Below are 16,258 nucleotides of genomic sequence, written 5' to 3'. Positions count from 1 at the left end.
TTCCCAATGCCTAAGTAATACTGAAATGCCCAATTCTTTATTCAAGTCATTTATTAGAGCTTGCATATCAAACTTATTTGTTGGTTAGTAACAGATATCTATAGAAAGTGATTGCTGGTTTTTGTTTTGTTTTTAGTTTCAAAAGATTTACCCAGTTGTTCCAGTATTGGATATTGGAGAATATGGCCCCCTTACCATTTATTCAAGCAGACTCCTCCTTTATAAATCATGGCTTTTTGAACTTGTAGAGCTATACACATATTGAGTTGCACTCTGTGGATTGTGCTGGAAAAAGGAAAACAGAGAACTCTCATGTTGCTCTGAGGGTATTTTCTGCCTGGTTTCCCCTGCAGGCTGTTGGAAAGGTAACCATCAGAGCAAAGCACACAGAACTGCGATTCATTTCCCCCCTTTGTGAGGGGGGGGACCCCACATACCCAAATTCAGAAATAAACGCTACACTTCATTACAGTCTGGCTTGCTTCTATGAAATTTCACTTTGGTGCTGAGGCCATTTGCTCATCGCCCCCCATAGCATTTCAGCATTTCAGATAGTGCAGCCTTTGAAAGAGCACATTAGCAAAAGGTTTGCAAGGTCAGCCCTAAAATGGATTCTGAATATTTTATGTATCTTAACGTTTTGTAATAATTTCATTTCTGCAGTAAGTAGAGAAGTGCTGGGGTGGTGGTGGAGAGGGGAGAGAACGTAAGTGTAAAATAGGAAACCAAATTAAACATACAATGCAAACATAATTAAAAATCCATCTTCTTAACATTCAAGCAGATAAAAGCAAATTAGAATGTTCATTCCAATAGAAGGAGAGAGAAATGATGGAAGGAAAAAGCAGCCAAGAGGGAGCCTCAATATTGCATTATAGAAATTATTTTCAGAGCAGCAAATGCCTTGCTGTGTAGAAGTCCAAGTGTGTGTCTGATTATTCAAAATATCATGGATCTTGCCAGGAGTAACTTAAGGGCATAAGAAGAGTCCAGCTGGATCAGGCCAGTGGCCCAATTGGAAGCATCCTAGCCAAGCGAGGCATTTATAACAGTGGCCAGCCAGGCGTCTGTGCGAAGTTGGAAAGCAGAACTTGCATGCAACTGTATTGGTTTCCTATGCATTCTAAAGATTGCCTACTTTAAATTACAAAGTCATGAGTTCGGAATGATTATGATTATTTAGAAAAATTATAAGCTACTTGCTCAATCAGTCCACTTGCTCTCCAAGTGGTTTACAAGTTCAGTTACATATATAAAACGTGGCTGAACTGCACAGACCAGTTAAAAACTGTGCATACATCAAGCAATCATTAAAAACAAAGGGGCAAAAGCCAACAAAACGTTAAAACAAATGTGACTCAATTATGTGTCCTAGACAGGGTGGCTGAAACAGAAAGCTTTTCAGCAGGCATTTAAAAGAGTATACTGTCGGTGCCTGCCCAATGTCAATAGGCAGGGAATTCCAGAGCATAGGTGCTGCCACACTAATGGGAAGAGCAGGTCTGGGAAGAGTGAGCCATACAATGGGCATCACCAGTGAAAAGGCCCTGCTCCATGTAGTTCATGCCCTGCCATTTGATAGGATGCCCACTTGCCCTCCTTCTTGACATGGAATGCTCTCTATTGGAGTCTCCAGGTCCAATATAAAGACCATAAGAAGGGAGAGCAGGGACCTTGAAGTTCCCAACAGCTATTAATCAAGTAAGCAAGCAAGCAAGCACACAGGTCACCTTTTTCACAGGATGCCTATGTCCTGGCCAGGCCTGCACCCAATCTTGTTTTTGTACAATCTTGTTTGTTCTCAGTAACCAACATTATATTATCAACATATACAAGCAGAAAAGTTGCATAGGTGCTGCCACACTAATGGGAAGACTCCTTGCAAATGCAAAATGAACATTTTGAGACAGTTCTAAACATACAAGTCCCACTTATTCCAAGTTCTTGGAATGCGACAAGAAGTCACTGAGCCCAAAAAGCTTCCCTGAGGCCTACTGCTTCTGAATACTAGATGTTGGGGGCTGGACCTTGTCAGCATTCAGACCTGGGTACCTGACAGTAGACCAGCTCAACACCTTGCTATTTTGTGCATCCATTTTTCTGTCATTGATTAATCTGTGCTACAGCATTATTTGTCCGCTTTGGGACTGTGTAGGAGATAAGTCTGCCCTGCTATTTATCAAATTCTAAAAGCCCCAGCTTTTGCTTTATTTTTTTACTGTCCAGAAATGGACAGCAAAATCACCCTTTCATAATAAAAGGTCCCCCCCCCCCTAGGTTTACACTGCTTGTAGTTTGGGCAATTTGTCAATCTGTCAAACATATTCTGAAAGTTCTGCTACATCCCATCTGACATCTGCCAACGGAATGACTGAAACTCGCAATCTTTAATATCAGCCCAGCACTCAAAGGGCAGCTAATTAGATTTTAAATCTTTAGGGTCCAGAAGACTTGGAATAAGACATCAAGAATGATTAAACCCAAACAGAGTGATAATGCTTTCAAAGGAGGTTTTTTATATATTAAAAAATGATAATTTAACCCTAGAGCACTGTGTTTTAATAGGACTGACCCCAAATGCTTGCTATCCAGCTGTGTTGTAGAAGTCTGAAACAGAAAGAGGAGCTTTCAGTACCAGCCAAGCTTCTCCCTTCTCTTCACTTTATTCTCAGCTTTCTTTTCATCATCATCATCATCATTCTCATCCTTTCTATTAAAACATTTACAATGACCTGGATACTTCAAAGTTTAATATAATAATGCAGAAAGTGAAAAGATGCTCTCTTAACAGGGAGTTTCATTGAACTTCATTCTGTAAAGGACAAGATCTTGCAGAAACCATAGATGAACTACTCTTATTGCGTACAGTAGGATTAGCCAACGTGGTGCCCTCCAGATGTTTTTGGATTCCATCTCCCATCAACTCCAGCCAGCAGTGCCAGTGGTCAGAGATCATGGTCTCAGGCAAATGTTAACATCTGAACAGATCTATGCAGCACCATGTGTGACCAACTCCCGCAGTGAAGATGGGAGCTGGGTAGCCTGGGATGGGGGAGGAGATGGGGGAAAGCTCCACTACAGAAGTTTTTGCTCAGGGCCTTTGCTGATGGGACCTGCTAGGCGAATCCTGCCCCTTGTTCCCAGTGGGCTTCTAGAGAAAAGCAGAGCTGTGCTCACCACAGCCACCACTGTAAAGCAAAGAGTAGAAGGAAGCAAGGAAAGTGTGTTGGTGGGACATCAGAAAGGACTTTTCAGTGGCAGCACCTAGACTCTGGAACTGTGTTCCTAGAGAAGCCCACCTAGGCCCCTCTCTAATGGCCTCCTACGAATGCTGTTGTTTCATTTATTTAGATTTTTTGGGTAAACTTCTTTTATTATTTATTCATTTGGACAGGCCTTCAGCCTATTGGATCAATGCTCTTTTTCCTGCACTGACTGATGTTTTTACTTCATTTGGTGCAGGCTTTTGTTTCTGTTGTTGCCTCTCATTTTCTTTTAATCAGTTCATTTTTTTTTGTTTTGATATTGTCTTTAGATTGCCTTAAAACTGTATGTTTTATTGTTGCTAGCCTCCATGGGAGCCCAACACAGGGAGGCAGGCTGTTACATTTTAATCATCCTGGTCTTCTGTACCATGTTGAGGAGCAGATGGCAGGGAACCTGTTATGATTAGGGGGAGGAAAGAATCTCCATGATAAACCTGGTAGCCACTTATGGCTTCCGCTAGCTGGCATGCAGCAGTGGCCACATCCTGCTGTGCACTTCAAGGCAACATGCCAGATCAAGGCATAAATGGTAAGTTTAATGGGAAACTCAGCCTGCTAATGTCTCTCAGCACCGAGAGATCAGAGCTGAGGTTGGACGTGTAAGGAACAGCAGGGCATTTCAGAAGCCTGGAGTTCAGAGGGAAGCTATGCTCTGCCTGCACATCTGATTAGGACAAGACAAATAAGCATTTCATGGATGTATGCCTGCAACCAAAATAACCCTAGGAAAAAGAAACTGCCTCTGGAAAAAGAAGAAGTGAAGCACATTGTCGTCATCTTCTTTCTGGAAGCACCAAGCCTCCCAGTCTGCAATCTTAAAGCACATGTAGAGAAGGAGCCAGAAAGTAGCACAAATATTTAAGATTATAAAGTGTGTGTGTGCATCACCACACTAGTGTGTGAGGGTCAAGCTACTACATGTTGTGTTGCATAGCATAAAAGCATGAGGCCTCAAGATTTTTCCTGGAAATGTGGTTCATGGGAAGGAGAGGTTAAAGTCTTCCTTTCCCTGTTGGTGATCCTGACAAAGATCACACCCACCCACACCCACACACACACCCACTGTATTATGCAACAATTAGCTTTCTCTCATTGGCACCTGTCCAGGGGGTGACTTTCATCAGGGTTGCAGTGGAGGTGGGAGGGACAAAGGGTTCAAAGCAACTGATCTCCCCCAGGTGCTACATTCCTCATTGCAATCAAGGGTGGAGAATGCATGGATATGTATGGACATGTATTTGGGAAGGGACGGAAACCGGGGATGGGAGGGGGGGGGAAACAGAATTTTAAAAAACACTTATGACTTTTGGGTTTAGTTAATATGATTTATGTTTAATAAAAAATGGGAAATCGATGGAAGGGAATCTGAGTCCAACTTAGGAAAGAACTTAATTTTTCATAAAAGATGTAATTAACATGGTAAGGAGGGAAAATAACAACTTGCTGACATAATTATGGGAATTGGGATGTATGAAGGGGGGGTGGGGGGAAGTCAAGGACCAAAGTTAAGAAAGCAAGATTTTTGAAATTATACATGTTTTTGTCTTTGTCTTTTATGTGTGTGTTATGTCTTTATAAAATGTGAAAAACCAATAAAAATTTTATATATATAAAAAAGAGAATGCATGGATATGAACTCATTTTTCCGAACACCTTTGCACACAGCTCTTACAAAGAGAGAGATATAGGCCTGTACATTTAAGCTACTGGAAGATAATCCATGTGACTGGAGCTGGATTTCTGATTCTGAGTTCAATCCGCAAATCTATGGCAAAACAAAGTGTGCAAATTCCCAGGCGGCTCTCTTGAAGAAGAACACTTAAGGAAGGGTTGCTGCTATACAAATGCTAACAGCCACCCACAGTCTTGCAATGGTTTGGAATAGCCATGCTTAGGAAGAAGTAATAATAATAATAAAAATTTTTATTTATATCCCGCCCTCCCCAGCCGAAGCCAGGCTCAGAGCGGCTAACATCAAATGTATAACACATTAACATAAAATCAGACAATCAATTAAAATACACCCTCAAAGCAGATCAGGATCAGAATAAAATCCAATCAGATGGCAACCCGCAGATTAGGGTTGGGGACCTTAAATGCTCACCAGGCCCAACTGTTTGTGCTGAACTTATATGGGCCTGTGAGAAAAATTGGGAGGCCACTTTCATGCAAGTTCTTATGAAAGGGGAGAGGGAGTCAGACTGAACCCCGACCAAAGGCCTGGCAGAACAGCTCCATCTTGCAGGCCCTGCGGAAAGATGTCAAGTCCCGCAGGGCCCTAGTATTTTGCCTGATTTCCAGTTATCAGTACTGCTGTCTGCTTTCCTAAGAAGCTCCAGGGATAGGGTGATCTGGAATTGGTTTCTTCTGTATGTGGGAACACTGGAAGTACAATTTGTCTTTGCAACATTGGCTTTATCCACAAATCTAAAAGAAGTGGAGGCAAACAGTAGACACGGACACAGCAGATCCCTCACCTTAAGAATCTGCCCCAGAGGGAGAGGGAGAGAGAAAGACCCTGAACCCCAAGATAACTTCACCCAAATCACAGCTTCCTCACTCACTCCTATTGACACCATCTACTGCCCTTTGGTTCCCATCAGCCAACCATTCTGGACTATTAGCCAGCCATCAGCCTGATGGCCCAGCAATCATCACAATAGCTTTGGAACAAGATGGGGGAAAGCATTCTTGGAGTGAACCATTTTAAGAAAAAAACAGCAAGATTACCTCTTTTGGGGGGGGGGATGATTCCAAGAAAGCAAGGGGGAGACAAATAGAGGTTGAGGTCAGTCTCTGACAAAAGGGTATTCATTATTGCGTTCACATTTAGTTCCTAAATTGGTTAGAAGTTGAAATTGGAAGGTAGGGGAGAAAACTCCAACAACATCAACAATATGTTCTATTTTCGTATTTTTAAATACCATTCTCAAACTGGAAGTAGCAGGGTTGTGTGCATGGTTCCTTTTTTAAAAAAAACAAAAATTCTTCTTCATCAACATCTTATTTAAAACAAATTTGCATTAAGAAAGATTTATGTGGCCTTTCCTTCTGTGTAATTAAGTCAGCGATGCTGTGACACAGCCTGGGAGAAATATTGGGATAAGCACTCCTTTCTTCTGCTTTCTGCTGCCACTTAGAGAAACGTCTCTATTGACAGAGTCATTATTGAGTCGGTGGCAAATACTACTTAATCCCCCCAAACTTATTAAAAAGTCAGGCGCTTGTAATCACTAGGAAATAAGAATGCTCAGAGAGCTAATTCAAGGCAAGTTAACCCCATCAGATGACAGGCCTGCCATCGGGCCACAGCATGAATCATGCAACAGCAAACCCAGATTTCCCACTAAGTGTATTCTCAAGAGGAAGCCTCTGAACAGAACTAGATTTTTATTGCACCCAGGTCACATCCACGCCATACGTTGAAAGCACCCTTAACAAACCACAGTTCCCTGGATTCACCATGGCCTTTTAAGTGGTCTAAATGGTCATGGTGAATCCTGGGAACTGTGGTTTGTTAAGGGTTCTGCTCAGGCTGTGCTCCCAACAGTGAAATGGGGAGTTGAGTTTTGCTGACTCCCCCTCTCTCTACAGCTTCATTTGCCACCTTGCACACTGTCTACAAGGATGGTGTTGGGGGTGGCATGAGGCAAAATACACCTATCCCCCTCCTACCTCCACTAGATCAAAAGCCTTACATGGATGGAAAGAACCTTTCTTTCTATGGAAGTGAGGCCTGGACCCAGCCCATTATATTCTCTTGTTCATCACATGTAGAAACCAATGCATGCCTGACTCTCTCAAAATTTCAGCAGTGACTCATCGGAGAGTGAAAGCTTACTTTTAACTTCCATTATTTTTACTGAGGTCTAATGGAATCTGAAGTGTCTGCCTATTTATATTACTTGTGGAAAACCCAGTGTCTCATCTTGGACAAAAGGCACTCTCTTCAAACTTAATTCTAGTAAATGATTCTATTATTAAATGCTTTTTTAGAAAGTTTAAAATAACACTCAACTCTTTGAAAAATGCCTGCACTTCAAACCATTCCTCCCATCATGCTGTGCATCATTCTGAGTTGGGAGGACAACCAAGTTGTGCACGATATCAAGGTGAGGCATTTTACTGAGAGGACAAAAAGTCCTCAGTAAAGTGCAAATATGATCTAGGCTGAGGAAGTTCATCCCACATTCAAGCTCTCCTAAACTTGCTCTAGGTCCAGAGGCAGGGAACCTGTAGCCCTCCAGATGTTAGGTGGACAACAGCTCCCATGATCCCCTGACCACTGTCCAGACTAGCTGGGGCTGATGGGAGTTGGAGTCCAACAACTTCTGTGGGGGGGGCAAAGCTTTTCCACCCCTGTTCTAGGCGGTTGCACTAAAAACAAAAACTCAGTGAAGATAGCCAAGGTCAGTTCATGCTGGAGCTAGCTTACTTGAGCCAATTTAGCTCCATCTGAGTGTTCTCTAAATTTCAGGATGTAAAGCTAAGTGTAGCTTTTAAATGAGGAAGAGTCTCCCTATGGGGCTCAACCCTTAAGCTTTATGTATGCAAAATTCCCCCTGACACCAAAGGTATTAAATTCAGTAAAGGTGTTTGCCAACATCAGAATTGCAAAACCGGGTCCTTAGAGTACATTTTAAATGCACAAGATGGGAAAGGTAAAATTATGGTGCCCATAACAGCTGTAAGTCTGCTACATTACTGATATATAAAGGCATAAACATTATATATAATGTACCCGAGCTATGGCCCTTATGGGAACTATAACTTTGAATCTTTTGGGTTTTTTGCACATTTAAAATCGGATGCTCAGTGCAGAATAAATGCTACAGCTCAGAGCATGCACTTTTATTTTGATTTCAAAAATTCAGTCTTCGGGATTTTTCTGTTGGGTGGTATTCAACTAAACTTTACTCAGAGTAGACTCATTGAAAGGAATGAACATGATGAAGTTAATTAATTCAAAAGTGGTTTTGCTGATTTTTCTGTTGTAATAGCATCTCTAAATACATTGCTCGGCATTCAGATATGAAAATATATCTGACAGAAACCTGGACCTTTTCTATAAAATGGGACACCCTGGGAGGAATGTGGCCCTCCAGCCTTCTCTGTCTGGCCCTCGAGACTCCCTCCAGGTGTCAGGCTTCAGGAAATCCGATCTCTCCAATGGTGTCAGCCAAGAAACAGAGAAACAATAAAAGTTCTTACCAAGCAATTTATTCAATAATTCACAGTGAGCGATGAAGGAATGCAGTATCCCTATGATAATGGCATTGCTCCGAGGTAGTCCCACCCCCTCTGTCTCTCCTATTCTGCATCACCCCTGTGTTGGCTAATCTGAGCTTTCTGTTCTACTATCCTCAATGCACACTTGGTCCTGGGAGAGGGGGTGGGTCAGGAATGCTCTTCAAAGACACCGAGTCTGTCAGCTGTCTCTCCCCTGGTGCTTCTTCCTCCCGCTGTTCCTCTTCCAATATTCCCTAGCTTCTCCCCTCTGCAGCCTCTGAACTATGCCCTTCTGCAAACCACTGTTTTAAATCTATACTGTCCTCCTGATCTTAAGAAGGTTCGGGAGAAGGGGGGCAGTCCCCACCATTCCTCCTCGGTCCAGCCCCTGACATCAGGCCATATCGCTTCTATAGCCACACCCTCTTTCCCCAAGCTTTCTGGCCCAGCCCTGCTTTGCCCTCCCCAAGAGTCTTTCTCCCTTGATAGAATGTTTCATTGAACTCTGAAAATGCAATTGTAGGGTTGGAAGGTCATCTACTGCAATCCCCTGCAATCACTGTAACAATATATAACCTCTGCCCCCTGGCCAACCCCTGTTGGCATAGGTACCTTTGGCCATTTGTTTCAGAGTAATTGCATGAGGAGACTGCAAATAAGAGGCAAGTCACAAAATGTGGGTTTAATCTAGGGCCACTGCATTAATTACAATTTATGATCTGCATAGGGGAGGAAGCTCACATGCAGGAAACATTTGAATTATCTATCAGGCTCCTAAGTCTGTTGTGATAGGGTGAGCCCATCCAGACAAGGTGTGTGTGGCCTTAATTCCATCTCTTCTCACCACTGTACCCCTTCAAGTGAGGAGGGAAACCTTTCTAACGCGCACCTCATCGGAGACCCACAACTCTGAGTCGGTGATACGTTTTTATCTCAAAAATGACCCATACCTTGGACCTCAGATCTGTATGCAAGTTTTACCTGAAAAGTGACCCTGTCCTGCACACACCTGCCAAGTGACCAAACCAATCAACCCATTTACGTGGCTCACACATCTAACCGCTCGAATCCTGTACTGCAGTAGGAATAGGCAGGGAGTGGGTGGGGGAATCCCCAATGCCAGCCAGCTGCAGAAGCCAAAAAAATACTACTTGGTCCCACTATGGTGACCAGCTAATCTCACACTGCATATAAGGTGGGCAGGCTGAACACCCCCTCTGCTGTGGAGACAAACAGGAAAGCCTTATATACCCCACATCCACTCATTTCAATCACTGGAACACAGTTTGGTGTTGAGATGGAAGTAGCTTACTGCTCTACATCCAGACTCACCACAAATGCCCACATGCCCACATCTCTTTGGAGGCTGAAGAGAGGAGGTTTGTTGTTATTATTATTATTATTATTATTATTATTATTATTATTATTATTATTATCTTTCCTTAGTGCCAGGTATATCATTAGCCACAAGCATTCTGCGAAGCATTTGGAAGTACTATCACCATGTTTCCTACTTTTTCAGTCCTCACGATATGAGCAGAATATTAATGGAAGTGCATCTGTACACATCTGTTCTGCTCTATTTTAGTTTTGATATTGGTGTGTGTTCACAATCCTGCGAAGAATGTATTTTCCCACAGGTTGGTTTGACCTTTGGTTTTTTTTGGTAACCAACCCCCTTCTATATCTTATCATAGATTGTGATAGATTAATTTTAATCTTTCCTGCTTTACCACAAAGAAGTTCTTGAGTGGTAATTATCAATCACCATATTTTAGGTTGCTTAGGAAGGCATATGCTGATAGAAGGCCTGTTCTACCTCTTCCTATATCTTAAGGGCCTCCCAGCTTTCTCACTCGTATATAAAACTATAATTTACACTGCCAGTTAATGCTGTTCAAGTCTAAGATTTTAGTGTATAATGTTTCAGGTTTCCATCGGTTTTAGAGCATTAAAACCAAAGCAGGAATTTTACTGACAAAAAGCACAGAGAGGTAAAATATATAATAAAAAGATAGTTTAAAGAAAAACAAAGGATAAAATGAACTAACTTCACTATTCGCTCTAAAGCAGGGGTCTGCAACCTTTAAGACAAAAAGAGCCACTTGGACCCGTTTCCGAAGGAAAAAAACCTGGGAGCCGCAAAACCATTGCGACATTTAAAACAAATATATCTCCGGAGCCACGATCTGACAGCGGGCGGGAAGGTGATGTTGGGACGGTGCGTGACTAACGCACGCACCGCCCCCATGCAATGTCACAGCCAGTACAGCGCCCGCCACAGTGGAGAGTGTCGGGGCGCACAATGCGCCTCCTCCCCTCGCTAGTATCCGCCCCGGAGCCACGGCAAAGGTGTAAAAGAGCCACATGCGGCTCCGGAGCCGCGGGTTGCAGACCCCTGCTCTAAAGCTTAAAAGGATGCTGACCTGCAAAAATTGCATCTGTATTTATGCACAAACCAACAAGCTTGCCTGCATGGAGAGACGGATCAGCACCACGGACAGCGTCTTTCCTTCTAAAAGGGGTGTGGTGGGGAGATAAATGGTCTGATCCCTTTAGTAGAAAACAACCCATTTAAAAGGAATTCTTGAGCCTGGGATAATGGGAGTTTTGAGCTGGCAGTAGTTGCAGCCAATTGCACTTATGCTGCAGAAATCCAGATCTCTTGCAGATGTTGATCCAGTCGATAGGAGGCTGGCCTTAAAGCTGGCCACCCCATGCTCTTTTTAAATAACGGCCAGCAAACAGTGCAGGAGAGGAGATAGTTAGCACAAGGATAAAGATCTATGGAAATCTGGTTAGCTGAGTAGTTTTAGGTGGTTTCTACATTCAGCTAATAAAAAAAAAGTTTTGCAATCAGAAGGGACGGCTGCAGACAATACGTATGCTGAAATAGGGATCAACTGGCATTGCATGTGGCTGGATAATAGCTAATTAATGTGATGTCATAGCAGATTGCATAAAAATGTATCCTGGTCACCATTAATGCTTGTACAGACTTTTAAGGATGGGTCAGAGCAAGATGTGGGTGAATCATACAGGGTTTAGTGCCAAGGGAACCAGTTGTGGGGTAGTGGTTAAATGTTGGACTAGGACCAGGGAGATACAAGTTCAAATCCCCACTCAACTTTCACTGATGCAAGTTCACTGAGTGGCCTTCAGCAAGTCATTTTTTCTCAGCCTAACCTACCGCACAGGGTTGTTGTGAGGATAAAATGGGGGGATGGGAACTATGTATGCTGCCCAGAGCTTTTTGAAAGAAGAGTGCAAAAGAAGAAGAAGAAGTCATAAACAAAAGACAACCACAGTCCAAAGGATCAGAGCATCAGGCAAAGCTGCTAGAGCTCATTGCTGTCATTTCTTTCCTCTAACAGAATCCATGGTCTGAAGATCACCACACTAGTTTGCTGTTTCACTTTGCTATCTACTTTTCCACATCGTTCAGCATTTTCAGCAAAGGACTGAGCTTGGCCGATTCCCCATTCTGTTGCTCATCTCATTTTATTGTTTGTTTGTCAGGGTATGTGACAGTAACTTAAAACTGGAATAACACAGAGTCGTAGATATAGTGACCTCCGCGGCAACCTCAGCAGGACACTCCATATCTCAAGAGATGGCCATTTGAAGATTTCAATCACAGTCCTTTTATGTGGCAGTATATTCCTCCAAGGGGACATAAAAAGAAAGTGAAATGGTCAGTTTCAATGATGGAAAGCACTAGGGGAGGTTTAGACAGTGACAGAGAAATCATTGTGGTCATTTCCTTGGCTGCAAGTAATATTTTGCCGGCTAGTTATGCTTGCAGGGTTTACAAAACTCTACTGAAGTGCATATGCAGAAAAGACAGAAGGAAAAGGGGCTTCAGCTGAGGTTTCAGCTCAGGGGAAAGATTGAAAAATAACCAGCTTTTATCACACACACACACACACACACACACACACACTAAATGCTGGTTATTTTAAGTCGCTTTGAGGATACATATATCATCTAAAAGTGACTTGCAAAAAGGGATAAAACAGTAAAATTATCACTAAGAAACTTACAACCATAATTCAAAGCATACAGAGATTAAAACAGCAATAAAACAAGACTAAAACAAATCCAAACTTCTACAACTTTCGAAGCATCTGGGAAAGCTCGCCTCAAAAATACTGTCTTCAGCAGATGCTGAAAGGAATACAGCGAAGACACCTGCTTGATATCAATAGGCAGGGACTTCCAAAGGGTTGGCACTGCCACACTAATCAATCTAGTTCTTACAGATGCTGTGTGGGAATTATGTGGTGCTTGTAAAAGTGCCAATTCCACCAGCTGAAGCAGCTGAGTGGACACATGATGGGTAAGGATATCTCATAGGTATACTGGTCCCAAGTTGCTAAGGGTTTTAAGGGCATTATTTGTTAAATAATGTGTATACTGGCTTTCATTTTGAGAAGAAATACTAAGGTAGTCCACAAATAATTGGTCTCTTGGTCTATCTAGCTCAGTAATGTTTATTTTGATTGGCAGTGGCTCTCGTACCCATCAGCTAGTACCTGATTCCTTTTTTGACTGGAGATGTCAAAGATTGACCTGGGACCTTCTGTATCCAAAACACTGCTAAGCTATTGAACAACTCTGAATGCAAAAAGAAAGATGTCCATGTTTTTACATCCTAGGAATGTGTGCATGTCTACAGTTAATGATTTTCACAGGGACTGGCAGACTAGCCTGGGGGCAGAAACTCATACCCCGCTCATTCATATAGTGTACGCCACTGCTGTATGGTATGGAAATGCATAATAACTTGCTTTCCATAGATAGTGTAGGATTGCACTCTGCCTTTCAGATCTGTGCAGGAAACACCTGCAGAAAGAGCAAGCTATATCTACAGTTCAGAGATGCAGGCACAGTCTTCAGCCTACCATGGAATTAAGACATCATTTAGGATTTTATAGAAACATCCAAATGTCATCAGAGAGTCAATTACAGCACTCTAAAAAGGAAACAAAAGCATGGCTGCAATATCTTTGATGGGGACAAACCCATTTTCAGAAAGCAGACAGTGTGCAAATTTTAAGGTATGTTCTCAGTTAGTAGCAGTTCAATGTAAATTTGTATTTTAAGAGGCAAGTTCCTGTGGGATAAGGGATCCGGGCCGAAAGCACCCATCCTTCCAGAGCAGCAGACAATGATGGATGGAAGGGTGGCGGTGGCTGCATCAGTTTCTGTATAATGAATACATAGATGATATCAGAGGCCAAGATTGGAAGAGGGGAACACCAATGTCAGGAGCCACCATGAGTAGAGCTGGGAACCTCTGATTCTTTATGCAGCTGCCCCATGTGATGAGCTTCCAACAGAACAGTTGGGAGCCCCTTCTTAGCAGTGACTGGCTTCACCTATTCTTAGAGGCCATTGGATAGTCCAGGACAGGAAGGACTATGAACAAAAAGGCTTTCTGTTTCACCTGGGCAAAAATGGACTTCCTGGTCCTTGAGTTTGACCTCCAAGCACAAAGGAGCTCCTTCAGGAGGAAGGGTGGTTGATTGGCTCCTAGGGGTTGAGCTCTTTTGCCCCCCCCCCTATATTTTTTGGGGATATCCCCCCCATATCCTATGCAGGCCTATGCAGAGACGTTTCTACTGTTGCATGTGGGTTGCATCTGAAGTCACCACAAATCCTACTACATCTGTGATAATGTAAGCATTACTTAGCAGGAGATCTGTACACTATTAAGGGCAGAGGTAGGAATGGGCAGATCTCCCCACAACCATGGGCCAAGTTTGACAGGTCTGCAGGAATGTCAAAATGGTGCCAGCTGACCTGTTTTTTTGCCTGCATGTCTTGAAATCGACCCATGCGAGCAAAGGCACTGTGCATGCCAGCAATCAGCTTGGGGCTTACAAAATGCCATGCCCTAGTGATCAGCTGGTCAGTGGTGCCTTCCATCCCCCTTTTGGTGCAGCTACAACTTTACCTGTCCAACACATTGCATCATCTATGACAGGCATCCCCAAACTCGACCCTCCAGATGTTTTGGGACTACAATTTCCATCATCCCTGACCACTGGTCCTGTTAGCTAGGGATGATGGGAGTTATAGTCCCAAAACATCTAGAGGGCCGAGTTTGGGGGTGCCTGATCTTTGAGGTAATGGTGCAAAATTGCTAAAGGGGAGGCCTAGCAAGTGAGATTGAGAGGCTAGAGGTTCTCCACTGCTGCTTAGAGGGGCCATTGTTATGTCTGAACCAGCTTTAAGCTTCAGCCCATAACTGCAATATAGAATGTAGAAGACAAAGTCTCATCTGCCCAGACTCCTCCTTGACATTGTACATCTTCCCTCATAGTTGTTAATTATATTTCTGGGAAGGATGCAGCAAAACAAAAGGTTGAGTGATTCCCCGCCCCCCTATAAATGAGCTTCTGCCTTCAAAGCCAGTGGAGCCATAATGGCTCTTTTTTGTTTTCTTTTTGCTTTCCTATGAAAGCTGCAAGAAACCTCTTCGGGAAGAAGCAACCGCAGAAATCTAACTTTAACTGTGACACAGATTCTGCCATCTTGCCAAAGTGGGAACATTTAATGACAGCTGGCTCCAGTGAAATTGATTTTTGTCTTTAAACATTTGGATGGGCAAAGATAAATATAATTTTACTTCACTTTAAACCAAATAGTCTAACCCAGAGGACCTTTTAAGACCACTGTCAGGATTTATGGAGGCAGTGTTATTTTGAGCCAATAGATAGCAATTTGTTATCTGAAGGTATTTGGAAATCTTGAAGGGTAAAAATACATTTTTAGGAGCAATTATATTAGGCCATAGATAATTGAATGACCACTGTCCAAAAAAAACCCAATCAAATTTCAACTTGTGTAAGGCCACAGTCCTATATATACTGACCTGGGAATAACAGTGCAATTGCACCCCCTGATTTGTGCTGCTGGAGGAGGTTAGGATAACATGGGGGGTGTTCCTGGGCTTCACTTGTGGGGACAGCTCAGCTGCTACAAAAGCCCCTGCTGTGTGGTCCTGCCACTGCTGGTAGTTTGCAGAAAATCAGCAAAATGGACAGCTTGTGGGTTTAGGGTTGATCCAAAGACCTGCACATACCTTAAGACGGAGCAAGTGCAGCAAAGAAGGAGAAAAAACCAACTGCCTCCTCCCCACAAATGGTTGGGTTTGGGATCCAACAGTTGCTCTGGTCCGCAGCTTCCCAGCCACATTTTAGACTTCCTCTAGCCATCCCACTATATCCAGTTGGACTTCTTTCTGGACAGACATGCCTGGGATTGTGCTTCAACCCAGGTTGAGTGAGCAAGGCATCCCTTCAAAATCCTGTAGAGGTCCACGCTTTAAGCAAGAGTTGAAATGTCTTTATTGAGATCAGAGATTGTTCAACCCAAAAGTTCAAAAGGGAATGGGAAATCTATAGACAACATTTAAAAGAACAGTGTCCCCATATAAAAACTTTAGAATGCTTCGAATAACTCTCAGAACTGATTAAGGTATAATAAAGTCAAGCAAGATTTAATAAGGATAAAGTTTATTGAAAAATAGAGGCAAGTAATTAAGAAAACAAAGGACCCATATCAAGGAATTTGGAAGTTGAGGGAACATTTTTTGTGAATTTGTGATGTATTGTTCTATTGTTCTTTGTTTTTTTGTAAGAGATGTATTGTGCTTCTTTTGTTTTTTGTTTTTGTTTTCTTTCTTCTCTTTTTTTCAAGCTTCTGTTGTGTGTGTAAGTGCTGATTTTAAACCAATAAAGATTAATTTTAAAAGG

This window comes from Podarcis bocagei (genome assembly GCF_964188305.1).
Source record: "Podarcis bocagei genome assembly, chromosome: 1".
NCBI lineage: Eukaryota > Metazoa > Chordata > Lepidosauria > Squamata > Lacertidae > Podarcis > Podarcis bocagei.
The sequence above is the reverse complement of the archived record's forward strand: the minus strand, read 5'-3'. Positions refer to the sequence as shown.